The sequence below is a fragment of the Sminthopsis crassicaudata genome, chromosome 3 (assembly GCF_048593235.1).
Source record: "Sminthopsis crassicaudata isolate SCR6 chromosome 3, ASM4859323v1, whole genome shotgun sequence".
Classification (NCBI taxonomy): Eukaryota; Metazoa; Chordata; class Mammalia; order Dasyuromorphia; family Dasyuridae; genus Sminthopsis; species Sminthopsis crassicaudata.
Genome location: NC_133619.1, coordinates 359,278,045 through 359,299,764, shown reverse-complemented (window position 1 = coordinate 359,299,764; position 21,720 = coordinate 359,278,045). Strand labels below are relative to the sequence as shown.

The following is a 21,720-nucleotide window of genomic DNA, read 5'->3' as shown; positions in this document are numbered from 1 at the left end:
AGTTATCAAACTTTGCATACCCTTTGATCCAGCAGTGCTACTACTGGGCTTATATCCCAAAGAAATACTAAAGAAGGGAAAGAGACCTGTGTTTGCCCAAATGTTTATAGCAGCTCTTTTCGTAGTGGCTAGAAACTGGAAGATGAATGAATGTCCATCAATTGGAGAATGGTTGGGTAAATTATGGTATATGAAGGCTATGGAATATTATTGCTCTCTAAGAAATGACCAGCAGTATGAATTCAGAAAGGCTTGGGGAGACTTGCATGAACTGATGCTGAATGAAATGAGCAGAACCAGAGGATCACTATACACTTCAACAACAATACTGTATGAAGATGTATTCTGATGGAAGTGGATATCTTCAACTTAAAGAAGATCCAACTCACTTCCAGCTGATCAATGATGGATAGAAACTACTACACCCAGAGAAGGAACAGTGGGAATTGAATGTAAAATATTAACACTACTGTCTATCTACCCAGGTTACTTATACCTTCAGAAACCAATGCTTAACATGCAACAAGAAAATTGGATTTTCACACATGTATTGTATCTAGGTTATACTGTACCACATGTAAAATATATGAGATTGCCTGTCATTGAGGGGAGGAAGTAGAGGTAGCAAGGGGAAAATCTGAAAAAATGAATACAAGGGATAATGTTATAAAAAAATTATTCATGCAGACCTTTATCCCATCAAACATTAAGAGGGAATAAGTATAGCCAAAGGTCTAAGATATAAGACCTTTATCCTATTAAACATTAAGAGGGAATGGTTATAACCTGAGGCACAGTAACTGAACTGGACAATTAGGGAAACTGGGTCAGAACATTAAAAGAGAACTGTGGCACAACATTCCACACTCTCTCTCTTCTAACTATTCAAATCTTTAAATTGACTTCCTCTATGTCTTAGAACCATAATTTTGACCAACCTTATGTGAAGTAAATAGACCAAATAAAAACCAAAATAAAGCTAGAACAATGCAAGGATTTATGGCAAGGACAAATTTCTCCCTGATAACCCCAGAGTCAATCAACCAACAATATACAAAGCTCATTGCAATCATGTCAGGTCCTCTGCAGTTGAGGAGTATATGGAGAATTCATTGTGAGTTAGATCTGTGGTCATTTGTGCATTTGACTCAGATTTTGCTTACAGAGCAGCAGGGTTCAAGACAGTTGTGCTGACCATTCAGAGGGGTAATCCACTCCAGGGTAGAAGAGTGAGGCTTGAAGTAGCTCCACCTGTCCCTTCCCAGAAGAACAGAAAGGGATGCAGAAAGGATCAGATTTCTGAGCAGATTATGCAGTTAGACCAAGGCAGACAAACCCCAAAGTTTTAGAGGCCTGATACCAAACTGCAAGGTCCTTTTAAGTATGCTGAGATACTAATAAAGGACCTGGGCTAACAGGAGTGGAGAAACAGATCAGAGAGACTGCCTGTCCCAAGACAGGTATCTGATTTCTGGATTTTTCTGCAAAATAACCCCCAAAACTGAACCTTCCAGGCCAATTCAACAGAATAAGGGGTTCCAATGTTAAAGCATAACCAGCAAATCAGTCCAGTAAATTTAAGCAAGAAGTAAAGGACTGTTTAAAGGACTTCCAATTAAATCTGAACTACTAAGATAAGGGTTAGGGGCAGAAGTGCCTAAGAAAATATATCAGTTTCCCCAATTTCCTATGTCTTCCTCCCTTTTTTTCTTACAGAAAGTTATTATCACATAACTATTCCACATATAAATCCCAAGAGTGAATCAAAATTCCTATACAGATACATAACATACTAAAAATCCCTCAAATATAACAGCAATAGTTACACAAGTTTAACAATTTCCATCCCAAGTCTTAAACACAGTAATTAAGTTAAAAAACAATAATTCAACCACTTTCCCATTCCCCCATATCAGTCCAAATTATATCAGGAGCAGCATGGATTGTTTTCTCAAAACTACTTCCTGCTGAAGCTGGGCAGTGATGCTCAGTCCAGGGAAAGGGATAGGTGTAGTGTGGCGTGCTGATAATCAAAGCTTGATCTAGGTCCAAGAAGCAAGTCAATAAATTTATAATTTGACCAAATTCTCCTGTGGCCAAAATGGGAGGTGTCTACCATCAGGCTGTTGTGGCTGAAAAGTGCTCTCTTTCCCATAGGCTCTAGAAAAAAAAAAAAAAAATCCAGGGGGGGCCCAGCCTCTCTAGGCCAAGAATTCAGATGGCAGCCACTCTAAGGCCCAAGGCAGAGGCTAGAAAGTCTCTTATCTCTAATCCTGCTCATTTTCTCACATCTCCCTGGGGAGCTCCAAAATGTAATGCCAGAGAAACTGAGCAAGATAGAGATTAGAGAACAATTTAATACAGAATTTATTAAATGGAGAGATTTACTAGGACCAAATGGATCCATGGTTGGTCCCAGGATTGAACGAGACTATCATCTCAAAGAATCTAGCCAAAAGGTCAGTATTTTCAAGGGAATTAATGAAAAACAATTGCCAAAGAAGGTGGTCTAGCTGTGCCAGACATAGGGATATTACAAAGCAGTTGTCATTAAAACTATTAGGGACTAAGAAATAGAGTAGTCAGTCAGTGGAATAAGTTAGGTTCACAAGACAAAATAATCAATGACTATAGTAATACAATATTTAAAAGCTCAAAGACCCCAACTTTGGGGATAAGAAATTATTTGACAAAAACTGCTGGAAACCTGCATTTAAGAAATAACATTTTGATAGGAATAACCATTTTCAAATGGATTAAGATAAAAATGTTCATATTCACTTTTTAAGTCATCTTTGTCAGTTCTAGTTATATTGGTCAAAAACAAAGGAAATCACTAATGGGTGTGTGTACCTTACTGGTAGAAAGATTTTGGACTTGGAATGCAGAATGAAACATATCTTTTCCTTTTTTCCTAACATCATCATGTTGGGAGGTGTATGTATGGCATTGTTCATTTGTTACAAAGGAGGGTTTGTGGATGTAAAAGTGGAGTAAGTGAGTAGTAAAATAATGAAAAAAAAAAGAAAAATAAAGAGCTGCAGTAGAATATTTTACAGGTACATAGGACAAAATCTAGAAGTGCAGGAGACCCAAACAGGATAATATTGTTAACACCATGTTAAATTTAATGCACACTTTAAAAAAGTAAAGTATATATAATAGAAGTCCCATATTTCCCTTGCAATCACCTTTTCCCCCTGCCTGATTTGTATACTAAGATGTTTTGCTTATTTAGGATTTTTTATTTATATGTGATTAAAAAAAAAAAAAAGAGATTGGACAAAGGAGAGACTGAAAGCAGGAACACCAATTTATAGGCTATTGAAACTGTGTAATAAGTATAATAACAGTGGCCATAAGAAACTGGAAACTGGGTGGATGCCCATCAATTAGAGAATGGATGAATAAATTATGGTATATGAATGTTATGAATATTATTTTTCTATAAGAAATGACCAGCAGGATGATTTCAGAAAGACTTGAAGAGACTTACATAAACTGGTGCTAAGTGAAATGAGTAGAACTAGGAGAACATTATACATGGCAACAAAAAGACTATACAATGATGAATTCTGATGGACATGGCTCTCTTCAATAATGAGATGATTCAAACCAGTTCCAACTGTTCAGTGATGAAGAGAGCCATTTACACCCAGAGAGAGAACCATAGGAATTGAGTGTGGACCACAACATAACATTCTCACTCTCTCTGTTGTTGTTTGCCTGCATTTTGTTTTCTTTCACAGTTTTTTTTCCTTCCTTCTTTATCTGATTTTTCTTGTGCAGTAAGATAACTGTATAAATATGTATGCATAGATTGGATTTAACATCTATTTTAACATATTTAACATGTATTGGACTACCTGCCATCTAGAGGAGGGGGTGAGGAAAGGAGGGGAGAATTTGCTACAGAAGGTTTTGAAAGGGTCAGTGTTGAAAAAATTACCTAGACATATGTTTTGTAAATAAAAAGCTTTAATAAAAAAATAATAAAATCCAAACCTAAAAAAACAAAAAAAAAAGATTTGTGGCTATATGAATGGAGAAAAGGACATATATTAAATATTGACTCAATAACTTTCAACACAGAAAGCGAGGGAGAATAAAGAGTAGTCATAGATGAATTATTTTCTTCAGTAAGAAAAAAATTGTCAAGTTTCAATAGTAAAGCATTCTAAAATAGAGAAATATATCTGACTTAGAGCAAACTTTAAAAATACACAGTATTGGTGGTCTTTTAACATGCTGATTCATAATAGCAAGCTTACCATGAATCCATGACATCATGTTGGAAAACAAAAATTACTAACATAATCTTAACATTAATATAAATATAATGTAGAAAGCAAAGAAGGTTTATAATTCCACCATTTTTCTGTCACAGATGGAGAATAATTTCCAGTTCTGAGCACATTTCATATTTTAAGAAAGATAATAATTTGGAGATTTGATGATTAGGGAATCAAAATTATGTGATATAAATGCTGATTGAATGAATGAGGTATATTTAAACTGAAAAGGATAAGAATCAGTGAAATACAATAGTTGTCTTCGAAGTTGTGAAGGACTGCTTAGCTTTAGAAAATTGAAGTAGGACAACTGAGAGGAAGATCCAAAGAGGAAGATATAAGCTCAATATGAAAAAAAAGCTATCAAACAAAAAGAAATGTCTAAAAGTATAATGAGATTCTCTAGGAAATATGAGAAATCCCCTTTTTTTCCCCCTGGAAATTTTTAAGCAGAGCTTAGATATCTCTATCAGAATAGAAGATATAGGAATTACTGATTTTTGTTTAGAATTGAAATTTATGCTATGATTTGAAAGAATCATACCCAAGTAACAGTTACCAGCAAATTCTTTGGATTTATGTTTTTACTATTTTTGTCAAATAAAATAATTTGTCTAAAATGATGTTTCTTTCTTTTACTAAAGCCTTTACTGTGCCTAAATGAAAGGTTCTAAGTTCGAATATTGAGAGTATATCTGAATTATATTGTCCTACTTGAGCCTTCTTAAAGGAAAGACATCCACTGTGGATGGCATATGAAAAGAATGCTGCAGTAGGAGTTATGATACATTCAGATATTTATTAGGTATGTGACCCTGGTCATGTCACTTAATCATCCTAAATATAAATTTTATCATCTGTAAAACAGATATAATGCTACTTATCTTACAAGGTTGTTTGTAAAGTGCTTTGTAAATCTTAAAACACTAAACAGGACAATCAAGAACATATCAAATTAGGCAGAGCCAAGATGGCAGAGGAGGCACACATGACATTCTGAGCTCCTCTCATACCCTCACTACCAATTTTTAAAATCACCTCAAAAATTGCACTAGACTGATAAGGTTCATGGAGATTGGAAGTACAACAACTCATCAGCTGAAGATAGAATATTGCCAGAAAAGGTTTGTCCTGAGTGGCGGGAACAGACTGGTGCAGGAAGAGATATAAGCAGGAGCAGGGTGGGGCTGTGTACTTGGAAGGTTTACATAGGGCTCTCTCTCCAATAGCCTGACTGCTTTGCTTTGGTTGCAGAGAAGCAAAGCAGTAAGGCTATTGCAGAGAGCTCTCAATATCAAGGTGCCACAATAAGGGTCACTCAAGATCTGACTGCCTCTACATTAAGGGATCAAAGGACCTGGAATCTGATATTCTGAAAGGCAAAAGAACTTGGAATGCAGCCAAGAATAAATATTTAATGAAATAGATAAATTCCATTTGTTTCTCAGGAAAAATCCTGATCTAAACAAGAAATTTGATCTCCAACGATGGGACTCAAGAGAAGCAGAAAAAGGTAAAAGGAACTCTTAAGAAGTGTATTTTTGTTGCAGATATACATTAAGATCACAAGTATAATTTGATTTTACTGATGTAACATAAAAAAGGGGAAGTAGAAATGAAAAGGGGATAGTGTCAAAAAAAGGGAAAAGGGGAAATAAAAAAAGGGAAACAAAGAGGCAAAGAAAAGCTATCATCTGAAGGAAATGAGAGAAGGGGAGGAATATTGTACGAATCATACTCTCATCAGAATTGGCTCAAAGAGAAAATTATTGACATATTTGTTTTACAAAGAATTCTCTCTTCATTAAAAAGAGGGAGAAGAAAAGGGAAAAGGAAAAGAGTAATAAGGGAAGGGTACAAGAAAGGGAAAGAAATTTAAAGGGAGGAGAAAGGTATTCTAAAGAGGGAGAGCTGTGTGACGCAAGTTGGGCCCATAAGTTTAATACTAGGGAAGGGGTTCAGGTGGGGCAAGGGGAAAAAGCATAATCTGGGGATAATATGATGGCAGGAAATACAGAATTAATAATTTTAGCTGTAAATGTGAATGGGATTAACTCTCCCATTAAGTGGAGGCAGATAGCACTCTGGATCAAAAGTCAGAACCCTACAATATGTTGTTTACAGGAAACACATTTAAAGCAGGGAGATACATACAGAGTAAAGGTAAAAGTGTGGAACAGAATCTATTATGCTTCAAGTGAAGTCATAAAAGCAAGGATAGCTATCCTAATCTCAAATCAAGCAAAAGCAAAAATTGATCAAAACAAAAGAGATAAAGAAGGAAACTATATCTTGCTAAAGGGTAGCATAGACAATGAAGTAATATCAATACTAAATATATATGCACCAAGTGGTATAGCATCTAACTTCCTAAAGGAGAGGTTAAGAGAGTTGTAAGAAGAAATAGAGAACACAACTATGATAGCGGGAGAGCTCAACTCTGCACTCTCAGAATTAGATAAATCAAACCACAAAAAAATTAAGAAAGAAATTAAAGAGGTAAACAGAATATTAGGAAAATTAAGTATGATAGATCTTTGGAGAAAACTGAATGGTGAAACAAAGTAATATACTTTCTTCTCAGCAGTTCAAAATATACAAAAATTGACCACATATTAGGACATAAAGATCTCAAAATTAAATGCAGGAAGGTAGAAATAGTAACTGTTTTTTTTTTTTTTTTTTCAGATCACAATGTAATAAAAACTACATTCAAAAAAAGTTAGGGATAAATAGACCAAAATGTAATTGGAAACTAAATAATCTCATCTTAAAGAATGATTGGGTGAAACCGAAAATTATAGACACAATAATTTCACTCAAGATAATGACAACGATGAATCATCATACCAAAATTTGTGGGATGCAGCTAAAGTGGTAATAAGGGGAAATTTTATATCTTTAGAGGCTTATCTGAATTAAGCAGAGAAAGAGAAGATCAGTGAACTGGGCTTGAAACTTAAAAAGGTAGAAAAAAAACAAATTAAAAACCCCCAATCAAAATTCTAAAATTAAAAAGATAAATTAATAATATTGAAAGTAAAAAAAAAAATAAAAACTATTTAACTAACAAATAAAACTAAGAGTTGATTTTATGAAAAAAAAAACAATAAAATAGATAAACCTTTGGTAAATCTGATTAGAAAAAGGAAAGAGGAAAATCAAATTATTAGTCTTTAAAATGAAAAGGGGGAACTTTCCACCAATGAAAAGGAAATTAGAGAAATAATGAGTTACCTTGCTCAACTTTATGCCAATAAATTTGATAACCTAAGTGAAATGGATGACTGCCTCCAAAAATATAGGCTTTCCAGATTAACAGAAGAGAAAGTAAATTGCTTAAATAGTCCCATTTCAGAAAAAAGAAATAGAACAAGCTATTAATCAACTCACTAAAAAAAATCTCCAGCACCAAGATGGATTTACATGTGAATTCTACCAAACATTCAAAGAATAATTAGCTCCAATGCTATAAAAAGTATTTGAAAAAATATGGAATGAAAGAGTCCTACCTAATTCCTTTTATGGTACTGATACCCAAATCAGGTAGGTTGAAAATGGAGAAAGAAAACTATACACCAATCTCCTAATGAATATTGATGCTAAAATCTTAAATAAGATATTAGCAAAAAGACTACAGAAAATCATCCCCAGGATAATACATCATGATCAAGTAAGATTTATACTAGGAATGCAGGGCTGGTTCAATATTAGGAAAACTATCAGTATAATTGGTCATATTAATAACCAAATTAACAAAACCCATATGATCATCTGAATAGATGCAGAAAAAGCATTTGATAAAATGCAACATCCATTCCTATTAAAAACATTTGAGAGTATAGAAATAAATGGACTTTTTCTTAAAATACTCACTAGCATCTATTTAAAAACATCAGTAAGCATCATATGTAATGGGGATAAACTGCAATCGTTCCCAATAAGATTAGGATTGAAACAAGGTTGCCCACTATCACCATTACTATTTAATATTGTATTAGACATCCTAGCTTTGGCAATTAGAGTGAAGAAAGAGATTAAAGGAATTAGAGTAGGTAATGAGGAAACCAAATTATCACTCTGTGCTGATGATATGATGCTATACTTGGAGAACCCAAAAGATTCTGTTAAAGAGCTATTAGAAATAATCGACACCTTTAGCAAAGTTGCAGGATACAAAATAAACCCACATAAATCATCAGCATTCTTATATGTCACTAACAAAATCCAACAAGTAGAGTTACAAAGAGAAATTCCATTTAAAGTAACTATGAATAGTATAAAATATTTAGGAATTTATCTACCAAGGCAAAATCAGAAACTATATAAGCAAAACTACAAAACACTTTCCATACAAATTAAGTCTGATCAAACCAATTGGAAAGATATTAAATGCTCTTGAATAGGGTGAGCAAATATAATGAAGATGACAATACTACCTAAACTAATCTATTAATTTAGTGCTATACCAATCAGACTCCCAAAAAACTATTTTAATGACCTAGAAAAAATAACACCAAAGATCATATGGAAAAACAAAAGGTCAAGAATTTCAAGGGGATTAATGAAAAAAAAAATCAAATGAAGGTGGCCTAGCTGTACCAGATCTAAAATTATATTATAAAGCAGCGGTTACCAAAACCATTTGGTATTGGCTAAGAAATAGGCTAGTTGATCAGTGGAATGGTTAGGTCCAAAGGACAAAATAATCAATAACTTTAATAATCTAGTGTTTCAGAAACCCAAAGACTTCAGCCTTTGGGACAAGAACTCAATGTCTGACAAAAATTGCTGGTAAAATTATAAATTAATATAGCGAAACTAGGCATTGACCCACATTTAACATTGTACACCAAGATCAGATCAAAATGGGTTCATGACCTAGGAATAAAGAATAAGATTATAAATAAATTAGAGTAACATAGGATAGTTTACCTCTCAGACCTGTGGAAGAGGAATGAATTTATGTCTAAAGAAGAATTAGAGATCATTATTAATCACAAAGTAGAGAACTTTGATTATATCAAATTGAAAAGTTTTTGTACAAACAAAACTAATGCAGATAAGATTAGAAGGGGAATGATAAACTGGGAAAACATTTTTACAGTCAAAGGTTAAGATAAAGGCCTCATTTCCAAAATATATGGAGAATTGTCTTAATATATAAGAAATCAAGCCATTCTCCAATTGATAAATGGTCAAAGGATATGAACAGACAATTCTCAGATGAAGAAATTGAAACTATTTCTAGCCATATGAAAAGTTGCTCCAAGTCGTTATTAATCATAGAAATGCAAATTAAGACAACTCTGAGATACCACTACACACCTGTCAGATTGGCTAGAATGACAGGGAAAGATAATGCAGTATGTTGGAGGGGATGTGGGAAAAGTGGGACATTGATACATTGTTGGTGGAATTGTGAATACATCTAGCCATTCTGGAGAGCAATTTATAAGAACGCTTAAAATGTTGTTAAACTGTGCTGTGTTCCTACTGGGCTCATATTCCAAAGAGATCCTAAAGAAGGGAAAGAGACCTGTATGTGAAAGAATGTTTGTGGCAGCCCTTTTTGTAGTGGCCAGAAACTGGAAACTGAGTGCATGGCCATCAGTTGGAGAATGGCTGAATAAATTGTGGTATGTGCATGTTAGGGAATATTATTGTTCTGTAAGAAATGACCAACAGGATGATTTCAGAAAGGCCTGGAGAGGCTTACATGAATTGATGCTGAGTGAAATGAGCAGGACCAAGAGATCATTATATACTTCAATAACAATACTACATAATGATCAATTCTGATGGATGTGACCATCTTCAACAATGAGATGAACCAAATCAATTCCAATAGAGCAGTAATGAACTGAACCAGCTACACCCAGTGAAAGAATTCTAGGAGATGACTATGAACCACTACATAGAATTCCCAATTTCTCTATTTTTGTCTGCCTGCATTTTTTTATGTCTTCTACAGGCTAAATGTACACTATTTCAAAGTCTGATTTTTTTTGTACAGCAAAACAACTGTTTGGACATGTATGCATATACTGTATTTAATTTATACTTTAACATTTTTAACATGTATTGGTCAACCTGCCATTGCAGGGGGCAGGGAGAAGGAGGGGAAAAATGAGAACAAAAGGTTTGGCAATTGTCAATGCTGTAATATTACCCATGCTTATATCTGGTAAATAAAAACTATTAAAAATACCTTACTCTAAATTTGAAAAAAAAATATATATCAAATTATAACTGAAAATGGAAAGAACACTATTGATTTAAGATAATAAATGGTGATTCCTCATAAAAAGTTACAAACCTTGAATTAAATCTATCAAGGCTTGAGCTCATCATCCTTCATCCAAATCCTTGTGTTTATTATGTATTCACCTAATCTTACAATAAAATCATAATTTATTGATTTTATTATAGCCAGCATCTATTGGTGGTCATGAATATAATAGTAACACTTATATAATTTAAGAATCATTTATTGAGCAATTATAAATGAAATATTGGTACACATGTTTATATATTCTCTCTCTCTCTCTCTCTCTATATATATATATAACTGCATATACATGCATTATATGTATATGTGCATGATTCTTAGCATAGCATTGGTAAGTTATATCATTTTTACTCAAAAGAGATCATAATATGTTCATTTGCACAATCTGACATTTGAGCGATCTTGAAAAAAGTAAAAATTCATATTAGTGTTGTTTTGGTTGATAACTTGAGCAAATACTATTTGATAGTATTCCACTAAAACATATATATATATATATATATATATATATATATATATATATATATATATATATTATATTCATCATACTTAAATAAGCTTCCATGTATTATTTTTTAAATTATTTTTATAGAATAGCAAATTATTTGCAATTCTCTATTTCAAGAATTAATAACTCAAACTAAGTGAGGTATATGGGTAATTTCATTTGAATAGTCTTTAATTTGTCTGTGTTCCTAAAACCCAGAAAGTGGCATCCATTTGTTGTATTGATTGAAGAACTCTGGTTCATGAATAATTCTGGCTAAATGTTTACATGTGAGGAATCACTGATATACATTATTGAAGGATTTATTTAGTATTTGTTGTAATTATAAATTTAAAAAATACTTCTTGAGAAAATGTTAAGATAGTAACTGCTTATTTTTGCCATCTGGAACGGTTTCAGGAGTATAGCTCATGATGCTTTTGAATGTAAGACCAATACTTTCTATATTTTACAACGTTATTTGCTTTTTATTTAATATATGTTCTGTTGTGATTTGTGAGCTACTTGCCAATGGCTGCTTGAGGTCTAACTCAGATCTCTAGAGTTGATCTCTTCATGTGAGAAGATGATGAGGATGATGATACAAGGAGACTGAGAGGCAGTTAGATTGTCTGACCTCTTTCCTCTTCCCTCTGGCCTCCAATTTATTTTGTTCCCAATCCACAAGGATTATCTGCATTACTAAAGGCTGCTTTGCAACTCCATCAAGTATTATAATTCACAGCTATGGAGGCTCTCAGAGAATTGACCTGCTACCTTCACTTAGGCATGGTCCTTAACATCTTCAACAAAGTTTTTCACACAAATAGTTTGTAAATTGGGAAGGAGATTAAAGAGGATAACATTTTAACTTTAAGATTTTGCAAAGTACTTTCCTCCCATCAATTTGGTGACAGAGAAGTGCAGATATCATATTATTATATTGTTTATAAGATCCCCTCATAATTACTTGCACAGAGAAAGTGGAACCAGTTATCAATTTCTGTCTACATGGGGGTCAAAGAAGTATCCATACAAGATCATACAAAAATCATGAATCAGGATGAAGCAGTATTTGAGTTTATATTGGTTTGTGCCCTTTAAGGACAAAGATGATTGTGAGAAGAATGAGGATAGAAGCCAATAATAAGAGAATATTGGAACCAAAAAAAGCAAACATTCAGGCTATTCACCCTGTGTTGACCAGCTGGTGTTATTTGATTATTTGTTTGTGTCTCTTTTTCCTCTGTCTCTGTCTTTCTGCCTCGGTCTTTCTTTCTCTGTCTGTCTGTCTTTCTTCCTGTCTCCTTCTTTCTCTGGCTCTGTCACTTTTTTTGTCTGTTTCTGTCATCTATCTATCTCTATCTTTTTATTTCTCTCTGTCTCTGCCTATCTGTCTCTCTTTCTTCCTCTTGGTGTTCTACAATCAGAGTCCTTACCTCAGCACAAAAGGTGAAAAACATTGTGCTACATTTTTTATCAAGAGTCTGATACTCACCTAATGACCACAACCTTTATATATAATCAATCTGTATATGCTACTCTTAAAAAAAAATTCCAATATGTTGTTTTGAATTAATTTTTATAATAGTTTGGTTTTATTTTCTTACTGAAATGCCATGTTTGCAGATTGGGGTTGTGCCTTATGTCAGAAGACAAAGAAATCCCAGGGACTGGGTTTTTTTAGAGAAGGGGAGAACAGCCAGTGAGTGACTCAGAGCTAAGAGAGAGAATATAAGAGTATGACTTGAATGGAGATGAGGCTTATGCCCTGCCCCTTGTAAGCATTGTAAATTATATGACATAGATATATTTGGCAGAGCATTCATAATTTGAATGTCTGGTAGATGAGGACTGGTTTTGCAGATGTGTGTGATAGAATCATAAATTTAGGATTGGAAGACAACCCAAAAGTCATTCAATGAGATAATGTGTAAAGTGATTTGCAAAACAAAATTATAAAAACATTAGCTAACAATGTTATTTTCAGCACTGAGACAATTTTTTGTATGAGAAAAAAAAAAAGAAACAAACAAACAAACAAACAACAACAACAACAACAAAAAACCCAACAAAACAAAAACAAAACCTGAGTTCTAGTGATCTATTTTAGGTCACTCAGCTGAATAGCAAAGGGAGTTTGAAAGCAATATAATACATTTATGTTTGCGTTAGGTCATTTCTTCATAACCCATTTGGGGTTTCTTGGTAAAGATACTGGATTTGTTTGCCAATTTTTTTCCAGTTCATTTTACAGATAAGGAATTGAAACAAGCAGAGTTAAATGTCTTGCCTAGGATCACACAGCTAGAAATTGTCATAGGTCAGATTGAATTCAGGAAGATAAGTCTTCCTAACTCCAGACCTGGCACTGAATCATACTATCTAGCTGCCCTATATCACATTTATATTCCTATAACTAAATAATAAAAATAAACTAAATAAAAAAATAAATAAAAATAACTAAATAATCCACAAAACTTAGCTTTCAAAATAAGATGCAACTAGATTTCTTAATGGTTAGAATAGCAGATGTGGAGTCAAAAAGATGAGTTCTAAGGTGGCCTCAGCTATGTCTTAACTCTGTAACCCTGGGCATGCACTTACGCTCAGTTTGCTTTAATTCACTGGAGAAGGAAATGCCAAGCTGCTCCAGTATCTTCCCTAAGAAACCCCATGGACAATATGGTCTATCAGGTCACAGATTCAAACATGAATAACAACAGTTTTGTTTGTTTGTTTGTTTGTTTTTAATGTGCCCTAGTACATAAGCTTTATTAATTATTTTTTAAATTAAATAAAAAAAAAAATTAAAGTCTGCTTTCCTTAGAGCAGGATTGTGAAATTCAGGTCTCTCAGGAGTGTAGCTGAACCTTATTAAGATGTATTTGGGGAATGTTTAAAAAATAAATAAAATAAAATATAACATAGATAAGGTTAATTTATAGTTTTCTAAGTCATGGAACTACTTGCAGAGATCCATTTCTATTTGAGTTTCCTAAAGGGGAAAAAATAAATAAATTTCAGGGGAAGATTCCAATCTGCAGAGAGATTGTAAATGATCAAGAGAATGACACAACCCTGGAACAGAAAACACCTGGGTCAGCATTTTGGAAAGCTGGTGAAAGGAAACTTGCTGGGTTTCCGGGACAGAAAAGTTATACAATTGCCCATATCTGTAAAGATAAATTCTCCAAGCTTGTCTAGGATGTGGAGAGATGATCTCTCTCATTAGCAGTATTTAGTCATTTGGGGGAAAATAAGTCTGGAGTTCTAAGATTGTGGTCAGAAAATTCATGTTTGTGTGGATTGAGCCTGTCTAGGAAGAGTTAATCAAGACTAGGATGGAGATGTTAACTGCAATGAAGTGAAGCTTTGAAAGAGCAAGTTCTATGGTAAATGAATCTGTTCTGGTCAGCTCTGCATGGACAACTGAAGAGGAAGAGGATATTCAGGAGTCCTAGTATTAGTAGTCCTTCCTGTATGGATTTACAATGTTAGTAGTTGTGACAAAAAAATAAAATAAAATAAACAGATGAATAAATATATCAGCAAAAACAGCAACAAAAACCCTAATCAAATTCTGCATAACCTTTGAATGACACATTTGTGAATAATCTGTACTCTCCAACAGAGATATTGATCCAGAAGAGCTGTTGTTTTTGTTGTGCGGTCACTTCAGTCATATCCAATTCCTGATTTCATTTGTGTATTTATTTGCAAAAGATAGTTGGTTGGTTTGCTACTGCCTTCTCCAGCTCATTTCACAGATGTGGATCTGACATAAACAGGGTTAAATAACTTAACAAAGATCATGCAGCTAGTAGTGTCTAGTCACTTTATCCACTATGCCACCTAGTTAACTTCACTAAAGAAAGCAGTGTCTTCAAATGAATCTATACCATTTGCCTGTGGGTTTTGAACTTCAAAGTGGAGCACACATGTGTAAAATTGATCCATTGTCCTATAAGAAAAAAAAAATAAATGAAATTTTGATTTGTATAATTTTTAAAAGAGAAAGTAATCAATTGGTTGAGATATTTATTATATGAATTGACACTGGAACTTTCATTCCATCTGTATGTCAGGTGGTAGATGTCATTTATAGTACTCAATATATCCTGGGAGAACATTTGTTCCTTAGATTTCATCATATTGTTTTTTACACAAGCCTAATTTAATTTAACTTGATAAGTTGCTAAGAACTAATTTTAAACAAACTAATCTCCCAAAACAGATAAGTGCATTAAAAAAAAAAAAAAAAAAAAAAAAAAAACTCAAAAAGCGCAGATTGAAGACAATGCTAATAATATAACTGAAATGGAATAATGAAAAAAAAAAAGCAGAGTTGCCATTTCTACCCGAATATGATCTCTTTGTTAGACATATGAGTTAAACAACAACAACAGCAATATCATCATCATCAACAATTTCATTTGATCCAACATGGAGTTAGTCTACAAAAATTCAATGATGAACCAGATCCTAAATATGTATGTATATATGTATATGTTTAGCTATATGTAGATACTATGCCTTGAAATATTACCTAACAATAGTATAAAGACATGAATTAAAACCATTTAAAATTTTGTTGTTGAAAATGATATGATACTTACAAAAACACATCTCTATATTTAAAAAATCTTGGAAACAAAATTTCCGAACATCTTAAAAATATTTTCCAAGTGAATAATTTCAAGAGAATTTAAATGCCATATGAAAAAGACAAAACTGAAATATTTTCCAATTACTTTCCAGGAACATCAAATTGATATAAGGGAAGATGAAATTTTAATAATCCAATTTCCACAAAAAAACTTTTATATAGTCAATGGATAGGATTGAATAATGAGTAGCCTTTTTTAGGAAATAGATACCATTGTATTTTACCATTTGCATATAAGTATTCTTGTGAACTAACTTTGCTAGATATAATAACAAAGCCTAGTACTGAAACAAATTGAAGAAACAAACTGTTAAATTGATATATCACAAAATATTAAATCAAGATTTTCAATAATAATAAGCTATATCCCATCACATTATTAATATTTTAATGTAAGCAAAACATTTTTGCACCACTAATAAATAGCATTTTATATCTATCTACCTAGTTACATACATATAAATCCTAAAATATCATAAATTTCATACTGATCCCTGCCTTTTTAATTTCTATTTTAAAGTATATATAATGTATTCATTCAGCAACATGTGTATATTATTTATACTGTCCTTTGTTTAATTGGTAGAAGGACCTTAAAGCATTTTTAAGACTCTTGGATCAGAACAGGAAATCTGGTTCTTGGTCAAAAAAACAGGTGTATTATCACTAGCATTCTATTTTTAAAAAAAACTTTTAAATATTCCCTCAGAGTAGTGAAAAAAGGAAATACAGAGGATCTCTTCTTAGCAAAACTACTCAGGTTTTGGATGAAAAGTAAATTATTTGAATCTAACCCTAAAGATATTATCAAAAAAGTGGACAGAGTTAAGAAAATTGGGACATGCATGGACCTTTGTCACCTCTTTTTTCTGATCAATAAGTCAATCTGACTATTGTTTTCTTCATCACTATTGACTCCTTGCTCAAGGATGGTGTTGAAATTGAAATAAAGTAGCTCATTGTTTTGTGGGCCCTTTCATCAATGTAGATATCAATCCATCTATGGTTTATTATTTTTTATGATTTTTATCTTGGTCTCCTCATAAATTCATATTTAAAAATTCTACCCAATTCTCTGAAGCTTCTCTTGGAATTTTTTTGATCTATTTTATTTCAGACTCATTTTTGTTAATATCATTTTTTCTAGTAGCTATATTTTATAACATATCCTTCATTCTCCCTTTTTCAGAGAATCATTCTTTATAATAAAGAATAAAAATAGAGAGGAAATCAATTCAGAAAATTTAACCAACATATAAAAAAGCCAAATATTATCTCAGTGTTCCACATCTATACTCCTTAATTTCTGTGAAAATTAGAAGGTAAGAGTACCTGCTTATATATATTTTTGGGGGGCTAAGCATGGTCAGTATTATTTCATAACATTGTTTCAATCAGTTTGTTATTACTGCTCTTTCCATTTACATTGTCTTTTTTAATACTATTTCTCTAGTTCTGTTTAATTCACATTGTATCAGTTCATGTGAGTCTTTCTCAGCTTCTCTATATTCATGGCATTCATCATTTCCCATAGTCTAGCAATATTCCATTATTTTCTATTAATATTCTAACATGAATCATATTTTCTTTCTTTCCAGTCAATAGATATTTATTGTAATTGGTATCCAGTTTAACATTTTATTGATACCAGAGAAGTTCTTCAATTTACCTCATTTTTGTTCAATATTTGAACTACTTCTTTTTGTGGTTCTTGATTTTTTCATATGATTTTTACATGAAAGGTAATACTAGTAAACACAAATTGCAGCTTATGAGTTTTGAACATTTTCTTATTTCTCTGGATGGGCATGCTGTGTTGTAATGAATTGAAATGAAGATAGACTATTTCACAATAATATACGTGGGTCCCAAATGAACAACTATTATGAGAAAGAGAATAACAATTTTTTTTGTAAATGATCCTTCTAGTATTTAGGAGACAATTATAAATTGTTATTGGGTAAGTAACCACATAAGATACCTTCCCCAAAGAAGTTGTTGCACCCTTCTTTCTAGCTAGAAGAATCAATCTCCTTATTACCTTTTCCTCCTACTATAAAGTGCTGTGTCACAAATTAGCTAAAGTCCTAGTGCTATTCAGATAGAATATGGTATGGAACTCCTAGGGAGCCAAACTTCTCTTCACTAATACAGTAGTAGCAGATTCAAGTGTATTTGAAGACATTTCTCAATCTGTATACTAATTTCTAATTTAGGAAGACAGATTTAAAGATTTAAAATTTTCATTTTCTCTAGAGCAAATGGAATGAGTGTTTACATTATTACACTCTAAGGGGTGATGTGAAAGGTGCAGAAGGGTTCACTTGTCTAAAGAAAAGAACATGGGCAAAGGAATAGAGTAGAATTGGAAATCAGGAAGTGCTAAGTTCAAACTGTCTTAGATTCTTACTAACTATGTGACCTTGGGCAAATTAATCTCTTTTATCATCAGTTTCCTCATCTATAAATGGACTTGATAATAGCAACTATTTCACAAAATTGTTGTGAAAGTCAAATGACATAAGAAACAAGATAGATAAATCACTTTGATAACCTTAAAGCACTAAATAGTCAGAGATTATTATTAATGAATTTTTGTTATGGTTGTTATTTCTATTTTTTCTCTTTAGTTTATTAGAACTGGAATTTGCACTATTAACTGCTTTGAGGTAGAGCATTGAAGGCCTTACATGTTAATTATGTTGCTTTGGGGGACTTTTCTACTTTTGTACAGCTTAGTATAACAGATTAGTCTTGCTGTAAAGAAAGTACTAAGGTTCCATTAAATAAGATGGGAAACTTGCAGTGGAAAAGAAAGCAGCATGAGAGGTTTAGATTACTGATTGAAGCTTTAGGTAGAACCCCATATAAGCAGAACATCAGTAGACTTAAAGCACTGGTTCCCTTGGAAATAATAGGAAGGAAAAAGTGAGCTGCTAGTACTATGACTCATTGATTAGGAGTATGAGGATATATATTAAAAAAAAAAAGAAGAATCATATATACATTGTAAAGTTTGAATGACACCTCTCCTAAAGGAAAAGTTTAAAAATATCCATTGTTACATTCTTTTTTTTTTTTTTTTTTTACTCTCAGTGGTTATCTACCTTGATCATTTCTAACCAATTCTGTGAGTACCATAAAGAAATATTCCACAATCCATTTTTTTAAATGTCTTTTCTTTTTAATTGTGATCTCAGCTTTGGAGCACAATCATCTGCAAACAAAAAATTATGCACCAAGACTCTTTCCACTATAGTTTTGTCTTGTAGCCTTTTCAAGTTGAAGAACTTAATATCAGTATGTTAGCTGACTTTGATTCCATGTTTGTCCTCATTGAAGGCATTTGACAACATGGCTGAAAATATCATACCAAAAAGCATAAAATCAAGCATATACCCTTGTTTCACTCCATTGGTGACTGGGAAATCCCAAGAGCATTGTCAAATTGTCTAGAACCTGGGCAAACATGCCATCGTGAAATAGACATACCTAGTGATGAACTTCTCTGGGTAATCAAATTTTGATATAATTTTCCATAAGCCCATATGACTTACAGTGTCAAAGGCCTTAGTCATGTCTACAAATGTTGTATGCAGACCTCTGTTCTGCTCCTGGAATTTTTCCTGGAATTGTAGGGCAGTAATCACCATATAAACTGTTCCTTGGGCCCTTCTGAAGCTACACTGTAAGAGGATCTTACGGAGGTCCTTTCTTGAACTAAACCGCCAAGCATTCCAAATCTATTGCAAACAACAGATTTCCATTAGGTTGGTCACATTGTTTGAATGCCAAATGTTTTCTTCTGCTCCACCCCCCCCAAAAAAAAGTGTATTTTATGAAGAACTCACACAGGGCAAGCTCTCACAAGGTGGTCAGAAGAAAAAGAAAAAAAAAAAAAAAAACAATACAAGGACACTCTCAAGGTATCTTAAGTACTTTAGAGTTGATTGTATGACATGGGAGACACTGGCATAGGACCACCCAGCATGGCATGCCCTCATCAGAGAAGGTGTGGTGCTTTATGAGCAAAGCAGAATTAAATTAGCTAAAAACAAACAAATAAAACAAAACAAAACAAAACAAAACAAAACAAAACAAAAACACACACACACACACACACACACACACACACACACACACACACAAAAAAAAGAAAAAAAGAAAAAAAAACATGAGGTACAAAATTAGAGAAGTATCCCAAATGTTCACATGGGCTATTTTGTCTAACCTATCACAGTGCATTTTGAGCTCATATTGGTCTTATCAGCCACTGTCAGACACATTTTAACTTGACTCTAACATAGTGATGTCAATTTGGTGAAGGACAACGATCAATCGATCATTTTGTTTTATGGAATAAAAGAAGTATTTCTTTAACATTATACAATTTAAAAATAAGATGATTGCACTTATGTATAATGTGCTAATCCTTTTAAATATAAAATAATCATGTAATTTTTCCTTTTTCTTTTTTCTTTATTTAGTATTTTATTTCCCTCAGTTTCATGTAAAAACAATTTTTGATATTCATTTTTAAAATTTTGAGTTCCAGATGCTCTTCCTTCCTTCCACCAATCCCCTCTGCCCATCATTGAAAAGAAAAGCTATTCAATATACGTTATACAAGTATAATCATACAAAATATTTCCCTAATAATCATGTTGTAAAAGAAAACACAGACCAAAAATTAAAATAAAATAAATCTCAAGAAAAATAAATATTCAAAAAAGTAGCTTTCAATCTGTATTTAGACACCATCACTTTTTTTCTGTGGGTATAGATAATACTTTTCATCATAAATCTTACAGAGTTGTCTGGGATTACTGTATTGCTGAAAATAGCTAAGTAATTCACAATTAATCATCTTACAATACTACTGCTACTTTGTGCATAGTACATTTCATGTTGCATCAGCTCATGGATGTCTTTCCAGTTTTTTTTTTTTTTTTGAAAGTACCTACTCATCATTTCTTCTAGTTCAATACTAATCCATTATAATCACGTATCATAATTTGTTCAGCTACTCCCCAATTGATGGGCATCCTCTCAATTTTCAATTCTTTGCTGCAAAAAAGAACTGATATGAATAATTTTTGTAACATTTAATTAGTTTTCCATTTTTTCTCTCTTTTTTTTCTTATTTAGAATTTTTTTTCCACAATATAAATGCATGAGTAATTTTTTTATAATATTATGCCTTGTATTCATTTTTCCAAATTATCCCTCCTCCCTCCACTCCCTCCCCCCGATGACAGGCAATCCCATACATTTTACATGTGTTACAATATAACCTAGATACAATATATGTGTGTAAATATCATTTTCTTGTTGCACATTAAGTATTAGCTTCAGAAGGTATAAGTAACCTGGGTAGATAGACAGTAGTGCTAACAATTTACATTTACTTCCCAGTGTTCCTTCTCTGGGTGTAGTTATTTCTGTCCATCATTGATCAACTGGAAGTGAGTTCGACCTTCTTTATGTTGAAGATATCCACTTCCATCAGAATACATCTTCATACAGCATTGGAGTGTACAGCGATCTTCTGGTTCTATTCATTTCACTCAGCATCAGTTCATGTAAGTCTCTCCAAGCCTCTCTGTATTCCTCCTGCTGGTCATTTCTTACAGAGCAATAATATTCCATAACCTTCATATACCATAATTTACCCAACCATTATCCAACTGATGGACATCCATTCATCTTCCAGTTTCTAGCCACTATGAAAAGAGCTGCCACAAACATTTTGGCACATACAGGTCCCTTTCCCCTCCTCAATATTTCTTTGGGATATAAGCCCAATTGCAGCAATGCTGGATCAAAGGGTCACAGTTTGATAACATTTTGGGCATAGTTCCAAATTGCTCTCCAGAATGGTAGGATTCTTTCACAACTCCACCAACAATGTATTAGTGTCCCAGTTTTCCCACATCCCCTCCAACATTCATCATTATTTCTTCCTATTATCTTAGCCAAT

At 32.9% G+C, this 21,720-nt stretch overlaps 1 long non-coding RNA gene across 3 annotated transcripts in view; it reads right to left on the bottom strand.

Moving 5' to 3' along the window:
• Positions 1–21,720, bottom strand: part of LOC141559560 (uncharacterized) — a 182,916-nt gene that overhangs the window by 61,038 nt on the left and 100,158 nt on the right. For 2 of the 3 annotated variants that reach the window (XR_012487486.1, XR_012487488.1), the window contains exon 5: positions 14,811–15,035. The exons of the other annotated variant lie outside the window; for it this stretch is intronic. This is a non-coding gene — a long non-coding RNA (uncharacterized LOC141559560). Of the gene's footprint in view, positions 1–14,810; positions 15,036–21,720 lie in introns of those variants that run through there. 3 annotated transcript variants of the gene reach the window in all.